Source organism: Amblyraja radiata, chromosome 28 (assembly GCF_010909765.2).
Source record: "Amblyraja radiata isolate CabotCenter1 chromosome 28, sAmbRad1.1.pri, whole genome shotgun sequence".
Lineage (NCBI taxonomy): Eukaryota > Metazoa > Chordata > Chondrichthyes > Rajiformes > Rajidae > Amblyraja > Amblyraja radiata.
The window spans coordinates 3700764-3722454 of record NC_045983.1 but is presented as its reverse complement, the minus strand read 5'-3'; the positions used below and the strand labels follow the sequence as shown (position 1 = coordinate 3722454).

General features: G+C 42.9%; 1 protein-coding gene and 1 long non-coding RNA gene across 4 annotated transcripts in view; both read left to right on the top strand.

Moving 5' to 3' along the window:
* Nucleotides 1-21691, top strand: part of heatr6 (HEAT repeat containing 6) — a 134971-nt gene that overhangs the window by 5918 nt on the left and 107362 nt on the right. Inside the window, exon 1 of one of the 3 annotated variants that reach the window (XM_033045607.1) lies at nt 19938-19958. The exons of the other annotated variants lie outside the window; for them this stretch is intronic. The gene's annotated coding sequence lies outside the window, so the exon portion shown is untranslated. Of the gene's footprint in view, nt 1-19937; nt 19959-21691 lie in introns of those variants that run through there. 3 annotated transcript variants of the gene reach the window in all.
* LOC116988740 lies at nt 288-20857 on the top strand. Its single transcript, XR_004416055.1, has 3 exons — nt 288-383; nt 20557-20563; nt 20846-20857. It is a non-coding gene; the product is annotated as an uncharacterized LOC116988740 (long non-coding RNA).

The following is a 21691-nucleotide window of genomic DNA, read 5'->3' as shown; positions in this document are numbered from 1 at the left end:
ATGCGCTGACACGAGGACCCCGAGCGTGGCGGCGGGCGGGCGAGCGAGCGGGCGGGCGGGCATGCGTCGACCAAAGAACCGCGAGTTGGGCCGCCGCAGTCTTCAGCTATGATCTTTGGTCTTCAGTCCAGGGCCCGACTTCATCTGCGGCGGCGTCTTTTGAATAACGGGGGGGGGGGGGAGGAGGGAGGGTTGGGGGGGTGACGTCACTCGCAGCGAGAGGAAGAAGGCACGCAGACCCATTGTGACGTCATCAGCGAAAGACAGTAATTTTTAAATTCAACGTTTTGTCAGATTTTTGAAAATTTTCATTAATAACTCGAGAAATAAAGCATGACATTTTCAGATAAGGTGATTTTGGACTTCAGGGGAAAAATGTCTACGTAAAATGTCTATGTAAAATTTTTACCGTTACCGCGTAGATGTGATTACACACAAACACACACACAATAAATACATGTTTGTAAATGATCCACTACAACATACATATTGAAACATAAGTCTTTATTCCATTCAGAAATATGGAGCTTTTGAACTGCCAGCCGTGCACTCTAAGCTCACCATGGCTTCTGCCAGCATCCAAGATCAGAGTTTTATAAGTATAGAGATAGAGCAGTATGGCACAGGAACGAGCAATAATGTTTGTGACAAACATATGCCAAGTGAAACTGATCTGATCTGCCTGATCATGATCCATATCTCTCTATTCTCTGCATTTCCATGTGCCTAAATAAAAGCCTCTTAATACCACAAAAAAATGTAAAAAAAGCTTGCCCTGCACATCTCCATTAAACTTTCCCCCTCTCATCTTATATCCATGTCCTCTAGTGTTGGACATTTCCATCCTGGGAAAAGTTTCCTGACTGTCTACGCTATCTATGCCTCTCATAATTTTATATACCTATCTAGACTGTGGGCCTGATACTGAGCCTGGAACTCAGCTGAGGCGACACTCCGGACTGCTGGTGGGCTATATCTCTCGTTTCCCTTTCCCCTGACTCTCAGTCTGAAGAAGGGTCTCGACCCGAATTGTTACCGATTCCTTTTCTGCAGAGATGCTGTCTGACCCGCTGAGTTACTCCAGCTTTTTATGTCTATCTTTAGTCTCCCCTCAACCTCTGCCGTTCCAGAGAAAACAATCTAAGTCTATCCAACCTTTCCCTGTAGCTGAAATCCTCTCATCCAGGTGGCATTCTGGTAACCTTCCTCCGCACCCCCCTTTTCCAAAGCCACACAAGTTTCCTGTAATGGATCAACCGGAAAAGGATTACACGCTGGTGCAGTAGTAGAGTTGCTGCCTTACAGCACCAGGGACCCTGGATCGATCCTGTCTACGAGTGCTGTTTGTACAGAGTTTCTACGTTCTCCCCATGACCTGCGTGGGTTTTCTCCAATTCACCCCGTTTCCTCCCACTCTCCAAAGAAGTACAGGTTTATAGGTTAATTGCCTTGGTATAATTATAAATTTTGTAAGTGTACGGGAATCACTGGTTGGTGCGGACTTGGTGGTCCGAAGGGCCGAATAGCACGCTGTATCTCTAAACTAAACTGAACTGCATGTAATGCACTAAATGTGGCCTAACCAAAGTCCTATCGAGTTGCATACACTATATGTCGTGTAATCACTATCTTGAGAAAATGTAACAGGAAGAAATTAAAATACAGTTTGGAGAGGATAGCATTGGGGCTTGTCCTGGTGAAAAAGATAATATTTTATAACCTGGATAACATAGTCAAGGTGGGGCGAAGGGCCTGTTTCCATGCTGTATATCTCTATGATTCCCTGACTCTGGATGGTTCTTGTACTAATTTTGATCATAAATACAAGAATGTTTTCATTGATGATGCTCCCCAAAAAGAACATAGAAACATAGAAACATAGAAATTAGGTGCAGGAGTAGGCCATTCGGCCCTTCGAGCCTGCACCGCCATTCAATATGATCATGGCTGATCATCCACTCAGTATCCCGTACCTGCCTTCTCTCCATACCCTCTGATCCCCTTAGCCACAAGGGCCACATCTAACTCCCTCTTAAACTTGGTATATTGCAGTAAATATTCCATAGTTTCCAACACCTCAAGATTTTATTTATTCGCCTGCTCTGTACCATTAGCAAAACCCGTGAAATGGGACTGCTGTGCTAGTGTGCAATATGTAGGCTGCAGGAGATCAGAACAATATGTCACTGGGAAAGAGCCACTGATCATTATCTGCTTCCATTTTTTCTAATCCTTTCGAAACTACGATGCTTTTCATGCTTCCATCACTTGATTTTGCACATCTGCTTGTTATCCTGGTTTATTTTTCTTTTCTTTCTGATGGTGTGTGGCCATCAGTCCATGCTGTTATTTTGATGTTCTCTTTCCTCAAACTTTCTGTAACTCTGCTCTCCCACAAAAAGTTGCTGCCTTACAGCAAATGCAGCGCCAGAGACCCGGGTACGATCCCGTCTACGGGTGCTGTCTGTACGGAGTTTGTACGCTCTCCCCGTGACCTGCGCGGGTTTTCTCAGAGATCTTCGGTTTTCTCCCACACTGCAAAGGCGTACAGGTTTGTAGGTTATTTGGCTTGGTAAATGTAAAAATTGTCCCTAGTGGGTGTAGGATAGTGTTAATGTACGGGGATCGCTGGTCGGCGCGGACCCGGTGGGCCGAAGGGCCTGTTTCCGAGCTGTATCTCTAAACTTAACTAAATAAATAGAAATATGAGCAGGCAAATTGTAGGTATGTTGCAAAGCCTACCTGAAGCGTCGTTGAAGATATGCTGCTGAGGGTGTGCGCGATTTTGGCGCCGTTTAGAGGGGGCGGGTTTAAAACGCGATTTTCTCTAAGCTGTTCCAATCGAAAATGTTCAGCCTAGTTAATTATTAACGAAAAATCGCTGGAAGACCCCGTCGCAAAAGCTATTATTAGGTTTAAAGGCCTTTAATAGTTATAGTAGTTTAAAAATCAATCTCTAAACCCGCGACCGCCAGCAACCGCAGGGTCTCATAAAGCAAATAGCAGAAGTTAGGTTGTATATTTTTACATTAAAAAGGGCTTCTAAAGATCCCTTTATACTAAGTTTAATATTGCGAGTAGCTCAATTTGGGCCCATTATATCGCGCAGTATTTTTCTCGGCATTTGGGGCACAAATCTACCGCAATGTGAACGTTCTAAACCAGCGCGTTCCACAGGGACCCACTGGAAAGCTGATTTAAATGGGCATTTATTTACAGCAATTAAACACTAAATTCCTTCCATTTGGCCTATAAATTAATGTAAATGAGATTTAAAAATCATGTTTTATTGTGAATTATTTGTGAATATTATTTGGACATTTAGGCTATTTAAAAATGTTAATCATTTATTAAGAAATGGATAGATGTTTAGATCTAGTAATTGAAGTCTGAAATTAGCTACAATTAGGTAACTAACTAATTATATGCTTTAATTTCAGGTCATCCAAGTAAGATTATTTTATATTTGTTTCAGAATGCTTCAATCTATGATAACTGAAAATTTCATTCAGTTCTCTTAATTTTTAAGAAAGTTATGGGCTTTTGACTGTTCACGATCACAGCTTTTTTGTTATGTCCATAGAAAATCAATAGGGAACAAGATGCTCATTTCCCAGTATGAAAATGGCCATAACTTTTTAAATACTTGAGATATGAAAGTGAATTGGGTGTCAAATTAAACTTATTTTTATGCTTTATCTGATGGGATAAATTACAGACTTGATTTTTAAAATCTCAAAATTTTGTAACATTGCTACAAATTGCTGCACTATTCAATGAGGTCATGATTAATTCTGTGCTTCCAAATCAACGTTTCCACTCAATCCCCATGTTCTCCAGTTCCCTGCTGAAAAAACAATTGATCTCAGCCTTGAATGCACTCAACAAGATAGTAAGATTAAACGAGAACTTACCAGTTTGAAGTTTGATCTGTATTTTATGAGGAGGAACGTTGAGGGAATACGTGAAGAACCCGCTTCCAACGCATGCGTGTCATTCTTCAAAGCGGCGGTGTGAGGTCACAGAAACTATAATGACCTAACATAGTAAGATTATCAAAGAGATACCAGTTTTTGATATGATCATAGGAGGGTGGGAGCGAAGGGCACGTATTCCCTCAACGTTCCTCCTCATAAAATACAGATCAAACTTCAAACTGGTAAGTTCTCGTTTAATCTTACTATTTTACTTCGGAGTCACGTGAGTGACTACGTGAAGATTTCAAAGCTCTGTGACCTCATGCCGTGGAACGAGTCCATGCTTCACAACTGCCTTGGGTATTGGGAGAGAATATCATTAGCAATTTTAGACACACTTATACAAAGACTTGTGTGATATAACGAGAAAATAAATGTATTAATTGAAATCATAGCCCTGTAACCCTTCGGGCAAATTATAATATTGAACGTAAAATGCTTTCCGAAAATGATGATGGCTCCAAAACTGGTTTATTATAAAACCTTTGGAAAGTCCTTTCGGATGACCATCCTGCTATTCTGAGGATTTGGTCCGTGGGTACCTCCAGAATTTTTGCTGTGGATGTTGCTGCAGCCCTGGTGGAATGAGATTTAAAAACATTAGTGTCTATTCCTGCCATCTTTAGGACACATTTGAGCCACCTTGAGATAGTTTGGGTCATGACCCTTTTGTGCGGTTTCTTGTAAGAAATTAACAAAGCCATTTCCTGACCTCGAATGCTCTTAGTATATTCCATGTATAATTGGATATGTTTTGCTATACACAGACATTCGTCATATGGATATGCCATAAATTCAATCACTTGACCCGATGAACCTGGTCTGTTTTGTTTTATTAACTCATGTATGACAAACACCAGTTTCTCTGGTGAGATGATCAAGGAGTCCAGGCTCAGTTTGCTTAATGACTGGACTCGTTGTGCAGTAACTAACGCCATGAGCATAACCATCTTCATGGTCAGTTTCTGCAGTGATAATGCTGTTATGGGCGACCAGCTCCTCAGCATGTTCAAAACGACACCCACATCCCAGATTTTGGAGTACCTGGTTTTAGGGGGATTTGCATTGAATATGCCCCTCATATGTTTTGTTACCAGGGGGTGCGTTCCCACCGTGTGCCGCTCCATTCCTTGTGATAGGTAATTGGAGAGTGCACTTTTGGCACTATTGATGGCACTGTAGCCCAATCGTTTATCATAATGGAGGTTTGTTAAGAATTCCAATACGGCCGGAATGTTCTTGGCCCTTTGGTCGAGGTTGTTGTCAAAGCAGTATATGCCCCATTTCTTGATGTGTCCGAGGTACTGCTTCCGTGTTGACAGTCTTTGTGCGGATGTGATGAGATTCATCGTCCTGTCTGACAGCCCCATGCTGTGTAGTGGGTCTTTCAGACTCTACAAATCAACAAATCCATAGTCTTATGGCATGGGTGACTGCCCCCCAGTTACTGGATGAATTAATAAATTCGGGCTATGTCCAATAATGGAACATGGTTCTAACACCATCCCCTGTATGACCGAATACCACGGTTGAGTAGGCCAATCGGGTACTATGAGAATCCCAGATGCCGAATATTGTTGAATTTTCCTTTGTACCCGATTGATGAGGCAGAATGGGGGAAAAGCATAAAAAACGCCATTTCCCCCAATGCAGTGAGAAAGCATCTGTAGCTTCTGCCCCAGGGTCTGGTTCCCAGGACACATACCTTGGTAATTGGTGATTCAACCTGGACGCAAAAATATCAATATCTGGTCTACCATATTTTGCTGTAATTTCAGCAAATACATTTTCATTTAACATCCATTCCGTGTTTTCATTAAATTTGCGTGACCTGGTGTCTGCCACTGAATTTAGCTTACCTGGTAGGTATGTTGCCGATATCCAAATGTTTCTTTGGATACACCATTTTGTAATACCATAGACGGGTTGTCAATAATGATGGGGTTGGAGCAATACCTAATGCTATGTTCCCACCACTGTAGTTCAATTATAGCTTCCGTAGGCAGCTCCATAGGTCTATCAAAATTACCTTTGTTAAATTTGAGTGCTCTAATTTTTGCTCTTTGCAAATTTTGATAATGTAATGGCCCAAAATGTGTGGCCGGGAATGTAGCTACAATCTTCCCAATTATCCGGCCTACCCGTCCAATGGAGGGTCTGTTGGTGTTAAGAAGCTCGCTGCAATCCTCCTGTAGGGCTGCGGCTTTATCTATTGGTAAAGTTACTAACATATTGACCGTGTTAATGGTGAATCCTAGATAATCCATATTAGTTTCTGGTATCAATTTACACTTAACTACCGTCTGTGTTCCCCTCTGATGGGTACTGTATAGTATGCATCTTTTAAGTCAATGCTTGCCATATAGAAACCAGCTGATACTAATTCTTTAGCAGTGATAAAGGTATCCATCTTAAAATGAACATATTGAACGAATGTGTTTAGGGTTGAAAGGTCAATGATAATCCTGCAACCCCCATCTTTTTTATTTTTAATAAATATGTTTGATACAAATTTTAATTGTTCATGAGTAGTATGCTCAATCACACCTTTTGTATACAATCGTTGTAGCTCCATGTGGGCTTTAGATTGTTCGGTTTTTGTAAGGACGAAATGCCTTTCTGGTGTATGTTGTACTGAGGGGTTATTGGAATGAGTAAATTCTATCAGATAACCCTGAATACTGCTTAGAATATACGAGTCTGTAGTGTGTTCGAGGTTGTACTGGAGGTTGATGCTTCCGCATCTTCCAGGGTGGCCGTCCCTGGCCATACCCTAAAAAAGGCTGCTGCGGGTTGTATTGGTTTCTGGCAGTGCCACTGGTATGAGCCACACTTATCGCTCTTACATGTGGCTGGTACCGTGATCCAAAATAAGCCTTCGTGCTGGCTTTGATGAGCCCCAGTGTCTTGGCTTCTTCGTCCAGTTTCTTGACCTGTTTGGACAAGTCTTGCCCAAACAAAAGGGTTGAGGTTTTAACGGCTCTTTGTTTGCAAATTGTTGCGTATTTGGGATCCAGTGTCGGCTGAATAGCAGCCTTCCGCATGCTATTCAGCTCATATTGTACATTACAAAACAGAGCTAGCGCGTCTTGGTGGTCTTTAGTTAGCTCTGTTTTGTCCAGGGTGCGGGTGTAGGCTGTGATCCCTGCTGTAAGCCCCTTTAAGGTTTTCTGGATTTTGAGGTCCTGGTTCCTGATGTCCCTCCCCATATGCTTCCAAATGCATTGGTTGACACTGGGGATTTGTAATGCATCACAGTTACCAGGTGGCAGATGTCTGGCCAGTGTCTCTGTGAATATTTGTTGTTGGAGTTGATGGCCAGACATGTAATTAATACTGGCTGCCATCCTGGAATCCAAGTCTGCCCCTGTTTGACTTGGTTTGAAGTAATCAGCCACCATGTCCAGCAGTGTATGTTTTTCTGCAGATTCAGGATCATGGGAAGCTGTGTAATCAGGGTCTGGCCCATCAGGGTCCTGCCCACTCTCCTCCAAAGAGGTCGAGATTTCAGGGGGTCCCTCACGGGGTACCCATATGGGGCTTGCCTGCCCACTGTGGCTAGTCTCCACATTCATGGAACTGCCACTGTAAAGGAGCTCCTCCAGCAGCTCCTTTAGACGGTCTCTATGTTGAGCTGCACTTGCTATTTTTGGCTGCTCCCATTCCTGCAGCCTTTCAGCAGTGTGCTGCTCTTCTCTGTATCCCCGCTGTTCCCGTACCCGGTACTCACGGGTGCTGGTTTGCGGGCTTTCCTCGTCCCGCCGCTGGCCACACCTGACTTTGGTCCACGTCTGTTCCCGGTCAGCTGTTTCTCCTGGCTGCTCCGTATGCAGCCACTCATAGCGGGTTTGTTCCGTCTCCCGCACCCGTTCAGCCCTGGTCCGATATTGATACGGGCTGGTCGCCCGCTGCTGCTCCAAGTCGGGCTTTTCTAGATGGTGCGTTTTTGTTTGAACTTTGCCTCCCGGCCGGGAAGTAAGTTTCGTCAGTGCCAGAATGATTTCTGGCCCAGCTGATTCCTCTACCGAGGCCTCTAGAGCCGACGGCTGCTGTCTCTGCCGTTCATCCACGTTTACAACGCGTTTCTCGGGCAGCTTTTTAGCAGACCGCTTCCTTTTTACTCTGTCCATTTGTGTAAAACTAAAAATGCAGAGTCCTTACAGAGTCCTTTCTTCTCCCGTTACTGGGGGACGTCCTCCCCCCTCCTGTTGACTCGTGCAATGCGTGTAGCGATATGACACGCATGCGTTGGAAGCGGGTTCTTCACGTAGTCACTTACGTGACTCCGAAGTAAAACAGCATTCACTGTCCGCTCATGAAGAGAATTCCGAAGTGAAAATTTTCTCATCTCTGACTTGAACAACTGACTTTTTAATCCAGAGATTGCACAGTGGCGCAGCGGTAGAGTTGCTGCCTTACAGCACTTGCAGCGCCGGAGATCCGGGTTCGATCCTGAGTACGAGTGCTGACTATACAGAGTTTGTACGTTCTCCCCGTGAATGCGTGGGATTTCCCGGAGATCTTCGATTTCCTCCCACACTCCATAGACGTTCAGGTTTGTAGGTTAATTGGCTTGGGTTTGTATACTTGGTATAAGTGTAAATTTCCCCTAGCGTGTGTAGGCTTGTGTTAATGTGCGGGGATCGCTGGTCGGTGCGGACTCGGTGGGCCGAAGGGCCTGTTTCCGTGCTGTATCTCTAAACTAAACTAAAACTAAACCTGTCAATAAAATGGCAAGGAAGGCCAGTGGTGATAGTGGAATGCCTCAGAGGTCAGTGCTATTTGTCATCTATCTTGTAATTTGTCAACTATTACAATGATTTGAATGTGAATAGACAAGGCACGATTAGTAAGTTTGCAGATGAGAGTAAAATAGTTGATTTGTAGATAGAACATATAAAGTTCAGGACAGGAACAGGCCCTTTGGCTCATAAATGTCCGTGCCAAACATGATTGCAAGCTCAACTAATCTTGTCTGCCTACACAGGATCCATACTCCTCCATTCCTTGCATATCCATGTGCCTATTTAAAATCTTATTAAACACCACTCTCTTATTTGCCTCCACCAACGCTCTTGGCAGTGGGTTCCAGACCACACTAATTTAAAATAAAACTTGACCCACACATCATATTGAAACTTTGTTCTTTTCACTTTAAAGTTGTGCCTTCTAGTCTTTGACATTTACAGCCTGTGAAAAAAGGTTCTGATTGTCTATCCTATTTATGACTTTAATAATTTTATATATTTCTATGTGATCTCTCAGCCTCCTATGCTCCAGAGAAAACAATCCAAATTTGACCAACCCCTGCTTGTAGCTAATACCCTCTAATCCAGGCAGCATTCTGGTAAATCTCTTCTACACCGTCTGCATTCCAATATTCCAAATAACCTCTAAACAAAGTTGTATAAAGCTGCATGATGACTTCCTGACTCTTGTACTCAATGCCCCGACCGGTGAGGGCAAGCATACCATAGACTGCCTTTACCACTCTTACTTGTGTTGCTACTTTCAGGGACCTATGGACTTGAATCCCCAAAATATCTCCATACATTAATGCTGTTATGGGTCTTGCCATTACTCTACTCTTACATTCGGCCTCCCAAAGTGCAACACCTCACACTTGCTCAGATTAAACTCCCATCTGCCATTTTTATCCATCCATTTCTGTAGTCGATCTATATCGATCTATATCCTACTTTATAATTTGGCAGCCTTTGCAGTCCGCAACTCCAGCAATCTGCAAACTTACTAACCAACTTAACTGGGGATTTATCCATCTTAATGCTCTTCGAGAGCCTCAACACCACCTCCTCCTTGATTTCAAACTGCCCTTGCATATTAGTGTTCTCCACAATAATCTCCCTACCCTTCATGTCCTTCTCACTGGTGAATACAGATGCAAAATACTCACTAGTAGCTCACCTACATCTCCAAACTCAATCTACAAATTCTTCCTTTATCCTTGAGTGGTCCTATATTCACCCTGGTTATCCTCTTGTTTTAATGTAGGTATAAGAAGCCCTAGGATTGTCCTTAATCTGACTTGCCAAATAATGGCGAATAAAATGGTCCATTTTGGCCCTTTTAATAGCATACATTTGTTATTTCCTACTCATTTTATATTCCTCAAAGGCACTGCCTGATTTCATCATCTTAAACCTTGCATGCTCTGTATTTTGACCAAATTTGCAACCTCTTCAGTCATCCAAGGTTCTCTTAATATACCCTACTTATCCCTCCTCCTTACTGGAACATGCTGGTCCTAAACTGTTCAACTGACCTTTAAACAACTCCCACATGTCGGATGTGGACTAGCTCAGTAACAACTGCTCCCAAGTTACTCTTCTTAGCTTCTGCCGAATAGCGTTGTATTCTGCCTTATTCCAATTTAATACCTTCCCACAAGGCCCAGATTTATCTCTGTTCAAAGTAATCTTAAAACAAGGGATTGTGATCACTAACCATAAAATGCTCTTCCATTGAAACACCAGTCACCCGGCCAGGCTTGTTTCCCATCACAATATCCAGTATGGACCCTCCATGAATTGGATATCCACATATTGTTTTAGAAAAGCATCATCGATCCACCCAACAAATTCTGGCCCATCTAAGCCTTTTGCACTGTTGGTCCTCGTCAGATAACATCACCCACTATGGCAACCCTGTTGCTTTTGCATCTTCCGACAATTTGTCTACATATTTGTCCCTCTATCTCCCCTGGCTTATGGGGGGGGGGGCTATAGTACGCTCCCATTAGAGCGCTTGCACCTTTGTTAGCTTTGAGATTTTTCCATATGAGATGATATGGATGAACCTCTTTGAGCACCGCTTTGAGTTTGAGTTTAGTGTATTGTCACGTGTACTGAGGAACAGTAAAAAGCTTTTGTTGCGTGCTAACCAGTCAGCGGAAAGACAATACATGGTGTGCTTTTTTGGCCATTGGTTTAATATGGCTGGTCCAGAACATTGTCCCTGAATAGTAGTGCAGATCTTCACCTCTTTTACCTCCCTCTATCACATCTGAAACATTGAAACTCTGGAGCGTAGAACTGCTAGTTGTGTCCCGCTTGCTGCCTCATCTCCGTAATGGCCACATCATCATAGTCCCAAGCATTAATCCAGGGCCTAAATTAATCTGCTTCACCCACGATACTCCTTGCATCGAAATAAACACACATAGCCCACCAGCTTTGGGGCGGCATGGTGGTGAGTGAATGAATGAATGAATAAGTTTATTGGCCAAGTATTCACATACAAGGAATTTGTCTTGGTGCTCCGCCCGCAAGTGACAACGACATACAGTGACAGCGGTAGAGTTGCTGCCTTACAGCGCCAGATACCCAGGTTCAATCCTGACTACGGGTGTTGTCTGTACGGAGTTTATATGTTCTGCCTGTGACCGCGTGGGTTTTCTCCGAGTGCTCTGCTTCCCTCAAGCATACAGGTTTCCGCTCCAAAGACGTTCAGGTTTGTAGGTTAATTGGCTTTGTTAGAAAATTTGTAAATTGTCCCCAGTGTGTAGGATAGTGCTAGTTTACGGGGATCGCTGGTCAGCGTGGATTTGGTGGGCTGAAGGGCCAGTTCCTGGCTGTATCTCTAAACTCTAAAGCTTCACCATTTTCCTTGACCATTAGAGCTGTCATTTCTTTGAGAATCACCTGTCCTATTCCATATTCTTTTGATTTATTGAAATTAATTTCATAGCTTTCTGTCATGATTTGAGCCTCTGACCTTCAGGTTGCCTCTTTAAAACTGCAGCCTGTAATCAATCAGATTATAATTGTGGGTATTGCTCTTATTTGTCTTTTTTCCCAAAGATTAATTTAAATGTGTTTACTGCAGTTTGTGCAGTTCCAAACAAGGACTCAGACTGAAGAAGGGTCTCGACCCAAAACGTCACCCATTCCTTCTCCCCAAAAATGCTGCCTTGTCCCGCTGAGTTAAGGGCCTGTCCCACCAGCATGCGACTGCATGCGGCGAGCGCGACCTAACGTGGTCGCTTGAGCCGTACGGCCTCGCGGGGCCGGTCCCACTTCGATCGCCGGAGCCGTATGGAGTTGTGCGGGGCTGGTCCGGACATCGCGCGGGGCTCCGAAAAACTGACACTGTCCAAAAATCCCGCGCGGCAACGGCCTGTCGGCCCGCAGCCGCATTGAGGCCGTACGCAGCACCTCGACGCCGTACGCAGTGACTCGACGCCATATGCAGCGTCTGGACGGCGTACGCAGTGCCTTGACGGCGTGCGCCTAGCGCGTGGCGTGGCATGATGATGTCACTGTCCGGCGTGCCGTTGCGTGATGACGTAACCGCCCTACGCCGTGCAACGTCCAAATTCAGTCGGCCCGCCTCCTGCCCAGCTGATTGGTGAGTATGATGTCGGGACCAGCTCCAGACGGCTCCGCGGTTGGAAGTGGGACCGGCCCCGCGAGGCCGTATGCCTCAAGCCACCACATTTGGTCGCGCTCGCCGCATGCGGTCGCATGCTGTTGGGACAGGCCCTTTACTCCAGTATTTTGTGTCTTCCTTCGATTTAAATCGGCATCTGCAGTTCTTTCCTACACAAGGACTCATTTTCCCTTGGTCCATATATCCAATGAAAACATATATGTAGATCACAGCACTCTGAGAGGAATCAAAAACATCAGGGTCATTGCAAATATTTATATCCTTTTGGAGGAAAATTTATAATCAAAATTATATATTGACTCCTGGTGACTGGCAGTTCCATGGTACCCTTCTCTCTGTTATCTGGTAGTTAATGTGAATTTTGTTCAGTTCCAGATATGAGAATGGCGGTATTGAGCAATAAGAAGGGTCCCGACCCGAAACATCATCGAACTGGGGCATAGGTTTTGTCTTTTTGCACTATTATTGATTGTTTTTTATGTGTATGTATGTGCATATATACACACACTGAACTTTATTCCTCATTTATCATATTGTTGACAGTGTACTATGTTTACATATTCTGTGTTGCTGCAAGTACGAGTTTCATTGTTCTATCTGGGACAAATGACAATATTGACTTTGACATCACCCATCCTTTTTCTCCAGAGAGACTGCCTAACCCACTGAGTTACTCCAGCACCGTATGTCTATCTATGGTATATACCAGCATCTGCAGTTCCTTTCTACACAAAGCAAACTAACTACAGTTCCAGAGGAATTGATTACATTATGTAACCTCTCAGGTTGACTGCATTGTCAAATGCCTTCTAATCTGTGTCTCAGAAACCATTATGGGCCTGTCCCACTTAGGCGATTTTTTAGGCGACAGCCGGCGACAAGGCTGTTGCCACATGGTCGCCGGGGTGTCACCTGTATGCCACCATCGGTATCCACCAACACTTCAGACGTAGGTGCTGTCGTAGTTGTCGCCAGGTTAACGTAGGTTGTCGCCGGTGCTGACTCGGTTTTTTGTTTGTTGTTAAAGTAATGATTCCATTTCAAATGTTATGTCGAAGGGGGGTCCAGTCGCCGGTTTTTCGGCTACCTGCTACGACTATGACAGTCGTCGGCAGTTGCCTAAAAGTAGCCTAAGTGGGACCGGCCCATTACTTCACAAATGGCGATAAATCAGCCATAAAGTTAGGTTAATATTGAGTTGAAATATCCTGTTGGTATTGCAATGAGAAATTTATACTAATTTATACTGATCTTATAGATCATCTCAAAGGATAAACAAGCCTTTAAATTACACTGAATCAGTGGCATGCCAGATCTTGTCTTGTATGTAGGTGATGTTTGCATGGCGTTAGTGCAATAGATTTGCAGCCATGCAGACATCAATTTTTCTCCCCTAATAATTCCTGTACATCAGTATGAACAAATGCAGATAATGGAGCAGTGATTTGCAAACTTGAGATGACTTACCTTTCAGTCCTCTGGTTTATTGCATTCCCTTTGGTTTAGATCTCAGATTTTTGCGATACAGCGTGGAAACAGGCCCTTCGGCCCATTGAGTCCTCGCAGACCGGTTATCCCCATACCCTAAACACGGGAGACAATTTACAATTAACCAAAGCCAATTATCCTGAACACATGAAGGTAGACACAATAAGCTGGAGTAATTCAACAGGACAGGCAGTATCTCTGGAGAGAAGGAATAGGTGACGTTTCGGGTCGAGACCCTTCTTCAGACCCTTCTCCTACATCCCTGCACGTCTTTGGAGTGTGGGAGGAAACCAGTGTACCCAGAGAAAGTCCACGCAGTCACAGGGAGAATGTACAAACTCCGTGCAGACAGCACCCGTAGTCAGGATCGAACCCGGGTCTCTGGCGCTGTAAGGCAGCAGCTCTACCGCTGCGCCACTGTGCCACCCATGCCACTTACATACTGAAGCTCTTGAATCATGGCCTTATGGGATTCCATGTGACTGCCGCTCTTCATATGTGAACCTGTGAATTTGGTGACAATTGGCTGCTTACTCATGGCCCAACATATGTGGCCCAGTCAACGTGTAGCAGGGTTGCAAAGTTTTCATTCTATTCCAGAAAGTCTGGAATACAGAATTGTGCTCAATGCTACATAGAAACATAGAAAATAGGTGCAGGAGGAGGCCATTCAGCCCTTCGAGCCAGCACCGCCATTCATTGTGATCATGGCTGATCATCCCCTATCAATAACCCGTGGGTGCCTTCTCCCCATATCCCTGGACTGCACTAGCCCCTAGAGCTCTATCTAACTCTCTCTTAAATCCATCCTGTGACTTGGCCTCCACTGCCCTCTGTGGCAGGGAATTCCACAAATTCACAACTCTCTGGGTGAAAAAGTTTTTTTTCACCTCAGTCTTAAACGGCCTCCCCTTTATTCTAAGACTGTGGCCCCTGGTTCTGGACTCGCCCAACATTGGGAACATTTTTCCTGCATCTAGCTTGTCCAGTCCTTTTATAATTTTATATATTTCTATAAGATACCCCCTCATCCTTCTAAACTCCAGTGAATACAAGCCTACTCTTTTCAATCTTTCCTCATATAACAGTACTGCCATCCCAGGGATCAATCTCGTGAACCTATGCTGCACCGCCTCAATCACAAGGATGTGAATTAGGAGACCAAAACTGTACACAATACTCCAGATGTGGTCTCACCTACCCTAGGTTAGAATAATTAACTTGGTATTCTACTTATTCTATGTACCTCAATTCTAAACTAGGCCATAAATTTCCCATGAACCATAAAGGGTTTACGTTTCAGAACAAAGACTCTCCTACCTGAAAAATTGGCTTTTTATTTCTCTTTCTCCAAATGCTGCCTCCCGAGCTCAAAGAACGTATAGCATAGGAACAGGCCCTTTGGCCCACAATATCCATTCCGAACATGATGCCAGGTTAAACTAATCTCTGACAGCTCGTGACCCATATTCCTCCATTCCCTGCTTATCCATATACCTATCTATAAAAGGATCTTAAATGCCACCAACATTCCCTGGCAGCATGTTCCTGGTATCCACCACTCTCTATATAAAACAAAACCTGCCCCGGACATCTCCTTCAAAATTTGCTCACCTTACCTTAAAGCTATGCCCTTGAGTCTTTGACATTTCCACCCTGGGTAAAGGTTCTGACTGTTTCCTCTATCTATGCCTCTCATAATTTTATATACTTTTATCAGGTCTCCCCTCAATCCCTGGTGTTTCAGAAAAAACAATCCAAGTTTGTCCAACCTCTCCTTATAACTAATATTCCCAATTCAAGACAGCATTCTGGTAAACCTCTTCGGCTCCCTCTCCAAAGCCTCAACATCCTTCCTGTAATCATAAGGTCATAAGGAATAGAATTAGGCCATTCGGCCAATCAAGTTTACTCCGCCATTCGATCATGGCTGATCTATCTCTCCCCCCTAATCCCATTCTGCTGCCTTCTCACCATAAACTGACACCTGTACTAATCAAGAATCTATCTACCACTGCTTTAAAAAATATCCACTGACTTGGCCTCCACAGCTTTCTGTGGCAAAGAATTCCACAGATTCACCACTCCCTGACTGAAGACATTTCTCCTCATCTCCTTCCTAAAAGAACGTCCTTCTGAGGCCATGACTTCTAGTCCTAGACCCTCCCACTAGTGGAAACATCCTCTCCACATCCACTCTATCCAAGCCTTTCACTATTCTAATGTAAGGTGGCAACCAGAAATGCGCATAATGCTCCAAATGCAGTCGTTTAAAGTTGCAACATTACTTTGTAACTCTTATACCCAACATCCCGACCGATGAAGGCAAATATTCCATACGCCTTCTTTACCACTCCAGCTACATGTGTTGCCAATTTCAGGGTTAATTAATGAGGTATTTCATAAGGAATTAATAATGTATTAATTGTATACTTTTCCGAATTCCTGAAATTCAACATTTCACGCTTGCTCAGATTAAACTACATCTGCCAATTCACTACCCATTTTATGTAGCTATCTTTATCTCCACCATCGAGTTATAGAGTCATAGAGTGATGCAGCGTGGAAATAGGCCTTCAGCTCTACTTACCCACGCTGGCCAACATGTCCCAGCTACACTAGTCCCACCTGCCTGTGTTTGGTCCATATCCCTCCAAACCAGTCCTATCCATGTACCTGTCTAACTGTTTCTTAAATGTTGGCGTACTCCCTGCCTCAAGTACCTCCTCTGGCAGCTTGTTCCATTCACCCACCACCATTTGTGTGAAAAAGTTACGCCTCAGATCCCTATTAAATCTCTTCCTCTTCACCTTAAACCTATGTCCTCTGGTCCTCGATTCACCTACTCTGGGCAAGAGACTGTGCATCACCTGATCTATTCCTCTCATCATTTTATACACCTCTATACGATCACCCCTCATCTACCTGCACTCCTCACATGGGCCTCACTATATTATAATTTCCTGGATTATCTTTAATTTCCTTATACAAAATTTAAAAAATAGCTACTCTCCAGTTCTCTGAGACTTTGCCTGTGACAAGAGAAAATACAAAGATCCTCATTAAGTCCCTTGCAATCTTTTCTCTTGCCTCTCTTAATAACCTGGAATGTAACCACCTTAATGGTCCCAACGCCATCTCCTTCTTGATTTTCAACTCTCTGGCATAGCACATTAGTATTCCCCACGCTGATCTCACTCTCCTCCATGCTGCCTCACCCGCTGAGTTACTCCAGCATTTTGTGTCTACCTTCACTCTCCTCGATGTCCTTCTCCTTGGATAATACAGATGCAAAGTACGCATTTGGTACCCCACCTACATCCCCTGATTCTATGCACAAATTCCCTAATTTCTCTCTGGTTACCTTTTGGTTTTTAATTTATATATAAAAAGCGTAGGGATTTTTAAAATTTGATTCGCCAATGATATTTCACGGCACAATTTGGCCCTTCTAATTGTCCATTGGAGACCTTTGACCTATCTTCAATCGGACTTCGGTGTTATATCTTACGCTGAATGTTATAGCCTTTATCTGTACTATGTGGACGGCTTGACTGTATTCATGTACAGTCATTTTTCTGACTGGATAGCACGCAAACAATAACTTTTCACTGTACCTCGAAGCACGTGATAATAATAAACTAAACTAAACTAAATAAATGATGCTCTGTCCATGTCTGTAGGACCCAGACAATATTGCAGAAATTAAGGTCACCACTACGACAACCTTGTTGATTGTGCATCTTTCAGTAACCTGTCTATATTTCTTCTCCTCCATCTGCTGGCTATTGGGGGGGGGTTCTATTATAATCCCATTGGGGTAATTGCACCTTTTCTTTTTGTCCTTTCTACCTGTATTGCCTCAGTAATGCTGAATATTTTCAGCATTTTCTTTTCTTATATCTGATTTCTAGCATCAATTGAATTTTTAGTTGTATTGTTTGGTTTTCATTAAAATAGGTAGTCTGTTTTATGGATATGTAAAACTTGAGCATACATTTGGATTCACTACAGCAAGAAAATTCAGCAAGTTTTGTTGATCTCTGTGCCTCGGGTACGCAAAGTTTCTCAACATTTCTTTCAGAAAAGTAAAATCCAATCCTAATTTCCATACCTCGAGTTTTCCGTTAATCACCTTCTGTTTGTTTAGGGTTTGTTCAAGTAAGGCAGGGCCAGTTGTTTGGGTCAAAAAGGCAAAATGTAATTGTTGGGGTGAACATGACATGTTTTTACTCCGAGTACAACAAATTTGTGGTGGTCAGATGCACTGAGAAAGATCCTTTGCCGTCAGTAGCAACTCATTACATAGAACTAGTGTGAATGGGTGATCGATGAGCGTTGTAAACTCAGCGGGACGGTGGGCTTGTTTCCATGTTCTATCTTTCAATCAATCAAATTATATGCACCAGTGAGGTTGACATCACAGATTACACCTCATCTTTCAAGAATAACAAATAATTAAATGGATTAAGTATAAAATGGAATGGTTTATCTCAAACAATTTCACTGTAAGGTAGAGAAAAGTTTCAGTTATATCACGTAGAAACAAAGAACTGCAGACACTGGTTAAAACAAAGATAGACACACCATGCTGGAATGTTATCATCTTGTTACTTTTGGACTACTGTCTCTTTGTGTCTGCCCTCTATTAGTGGTTAATGGGGTGAACATTGTCATTTGCTTTTAGTATCTGAATCTGTTTTTATCTGCGTGGAAAATTTATTTTTATGTTTTCATTTAATTTTCAAAATTTGCAAAGTGTCAGTACTGAAATCATAATTTTAACTCACTTGTGCACCCACAATTCCAGGAATAGACCTAGTGCTGGAATAACTAAGTGGGTCAGACAGCATCTCTGGAGAACCTGGACAGATGGCATTTCGGGTTGGGAACCTTCTTCAGACTTTGTTGAACTCATGTTCCATACTTTACTACTTAACCTCCAGGCTTTGCCTTAATTATCTTATACTTTAACTATCACTCTGCTTTTAGTTTGCAACAATAATTTGCATTTATATGGTATTTTTAAGCTTGGTAAATGGTCAAGTCATCTCATAAGTCAAGCACTATTTGTCATCAGGGTGCAGAAGGGGTGTATCGGATTAGATGATATTGGCCACAAGCAGAAGTTTGACAAACTTGGACTGTTTTCTCTGGAATGTCAGAGGTTGAGGGTAGACCTGATAGAAGTATATAAAATTATGAGAGGCATTGATAGGATAGACAGTCAAAACCAGTTTCCCCAAGGTGGAAATGTCATAGACTGGAGGGCATGGCTTTAAGGTCAGAGGGGAAAAATTTAAAGGAAATGTGCTGGGCAGGTTTTCTACACAGAAAGTAGTGAGTGCCTGGAATGTGTTGCCAGGGGAGGTGGCGGAGGTGGTGATACGATAGTGACATTTAGGAGGCATTTAGATGGGCACATGGATATGCGGGGAGTGGAAGGATATGGATCATATGAGGCAGAGGAGATTAGTTTAACTGAGCATCATGGTTCATAATAATATACATACGGAGCTTGTTCAAAGACTTAAGTTTTAAAGTGGGTATTAAAGCAGCAACAGTAGGTGGATTGGTAACATTAATTAGTTCTGAAAAGCCGACGCTGACATGCTGGAAAACCTTATGATTAGCTAATGATTCCAGGCTGCTTGATATTTGCACCAATAAACCTATAATTTTATCTACATGTTTGTAATTTTAGATATCGTGCATATGTGAGAAATTAAAAAAAAAGTTTTGGTTTGTTCTTGTTAGCTTTCTTTGCAAGTTTGCACTTGTGTTACTGCTAGAACAGCTATATGACCATCAGTGGCCTTGTAGCAGAGTTTATATAGTCATACACAGCTATGGTGGAGGTGTAGTTATTTGGTTTCATCTTGTATTTCACGATGATTGAACGGTTTAATTAGTGCAGAGGGTAATGTGTGCTCTGCATTATCTTTTTTTTATCTCTTGTTTATGTGTGTAAATTTTAGAATGATGGAATCGTAGAGAAGTGCAGCATGGAAACAAGCCCACTGAGTCCGTATCAGTTGGCAACTACTCTTGATGCTGACATGCTGAAAATTAGTAGTTAATGGGGTGAACATTGTCATTTGTTTTTAATATTTAAATCTGTTTTTACCTTTCTGTGTGGAAATTTATTTTTAAGTTTTCATTTAATTTTCAAAATTTGCCCATTGATACTAATTCCATGTTAATCCTACTTTTTATTCTCCCAACATCTTCGTCAGATTCTACTACTCATTTATATAATGGGGCAATTTAGACGGGCCAATTTTCTTGCAGTTCTCCCATTTTTTTTCCTTGCATTCAGAGCTTCCCTCATATCACACACTTTCATGTGAATAGAATGGGCTCGTGGTCCATTTGAAGACCCGACTGTCAATTTGCTAAGATAGTTCTTATCTTCCTGATTTTATTATTTATGTTTCTTTCTGGATCGTGGTCCCTTTTGCATAAATATGTTGCAGGCTATTCAGAGTAACTGGGTTTAGATTGTCAAACATACACAAAGTATTAGAGCTTGATAATGCTAACTTGCCTGTAGAGTTTCAGAAACATACTTTGTTTGGTGGCTTCAAAAGGGAATTGAATAGGCATCTAAAGGGAGAAAAGTTGATTGCACTTGGGAGAGAATGGGGCAATGGAATGGGGCAAGGGCGGCACATTGGCGCAGCGGTATAGTTACTGCCATACAGTGCCGGAGACCCGGGTTTGTTACTACAGGTGCTGTCTGTACAGAATTTGTACGTTCTCCCGGCGACTGTGTGGGTTTTCTCCAGGTTCTCCGGTTTCCTGCCACACTCCAGAGACGCACTGGTTTGTAGGTTAATTGGCTTTGGTAAAATCGTAAATTGTCCCTAGTGTTTAGGGTAGTGCTAGTGCTAGTGTGCTAGGTATAGTAATTGATGGTCGGTGCGGACTCGGTGGGCTGATGGGCCTGTTTCCACACTGTACCTATAAAGTCTAAAAGTCTAAACTGAAGGGATTGCTGTACGAGAAGCTAGCATGGACTATGGGCAAATGGACACCTTCTGTGCATGAAAATTATAATTTAAAAACATTATTTGCCAACTTGACAGTATTAATCCTTTGTGTCTTGGAACTGTAATTTTACTTTGGCTCAGAATTAATATTTGATTCTGCTGTTATAAATTCCCAATGTTGGGCGAGTCCAGAACCAGGGGCCACAGTCTTAGAATAAAGGGGAGGCCATTTAAGACTGAGGTAAGAAAAAACTTTTCACCCAGAGAGTTGTGAATTTGTGGAATTCTCTGCCACAGAGGGCAGTGGAGGCCAAATCACTGGATGGATTTAAGAGAGAGTTAGTTAGAGCTCTAGGGGGTGGTGGAATCAAGGGATATGGGAGAAGGCAGGCACGGGTTATTGATTGGGGACGATCGCCATGATCACAATGAGTGGCAGTGCTGGCTCGAAGGGCCGAATGGCCTCCTCCTGCACCTATTTTCTATGTTTCTATAAAGTGTTTGGAGACTTTTTAAAAATAAATTACAGGCATAACATGCAAACATTTGGTGTTATCGTTAAACATTGTTCAGTAACATGATTGCTGTTCAGTAATTGCAATGTTTGCTCGTTCTAATCTAGTTATCTGTACTCTGAGACGCAGCCTTGATGCTATTATTTCAATGGAGCCTGCTGCGATCTTGCAAGATATCCAGTCAACAGAGTTGATTGAGTTGACATCCAATCTAATGTTTTCCCAAGATGGTGTGCATTTGTCCTTGGAAGAGGGTTAGGAAGGAGGATTGTATTCAGTGATATTTTAGCTTTTATTTTTCCAAATTGGG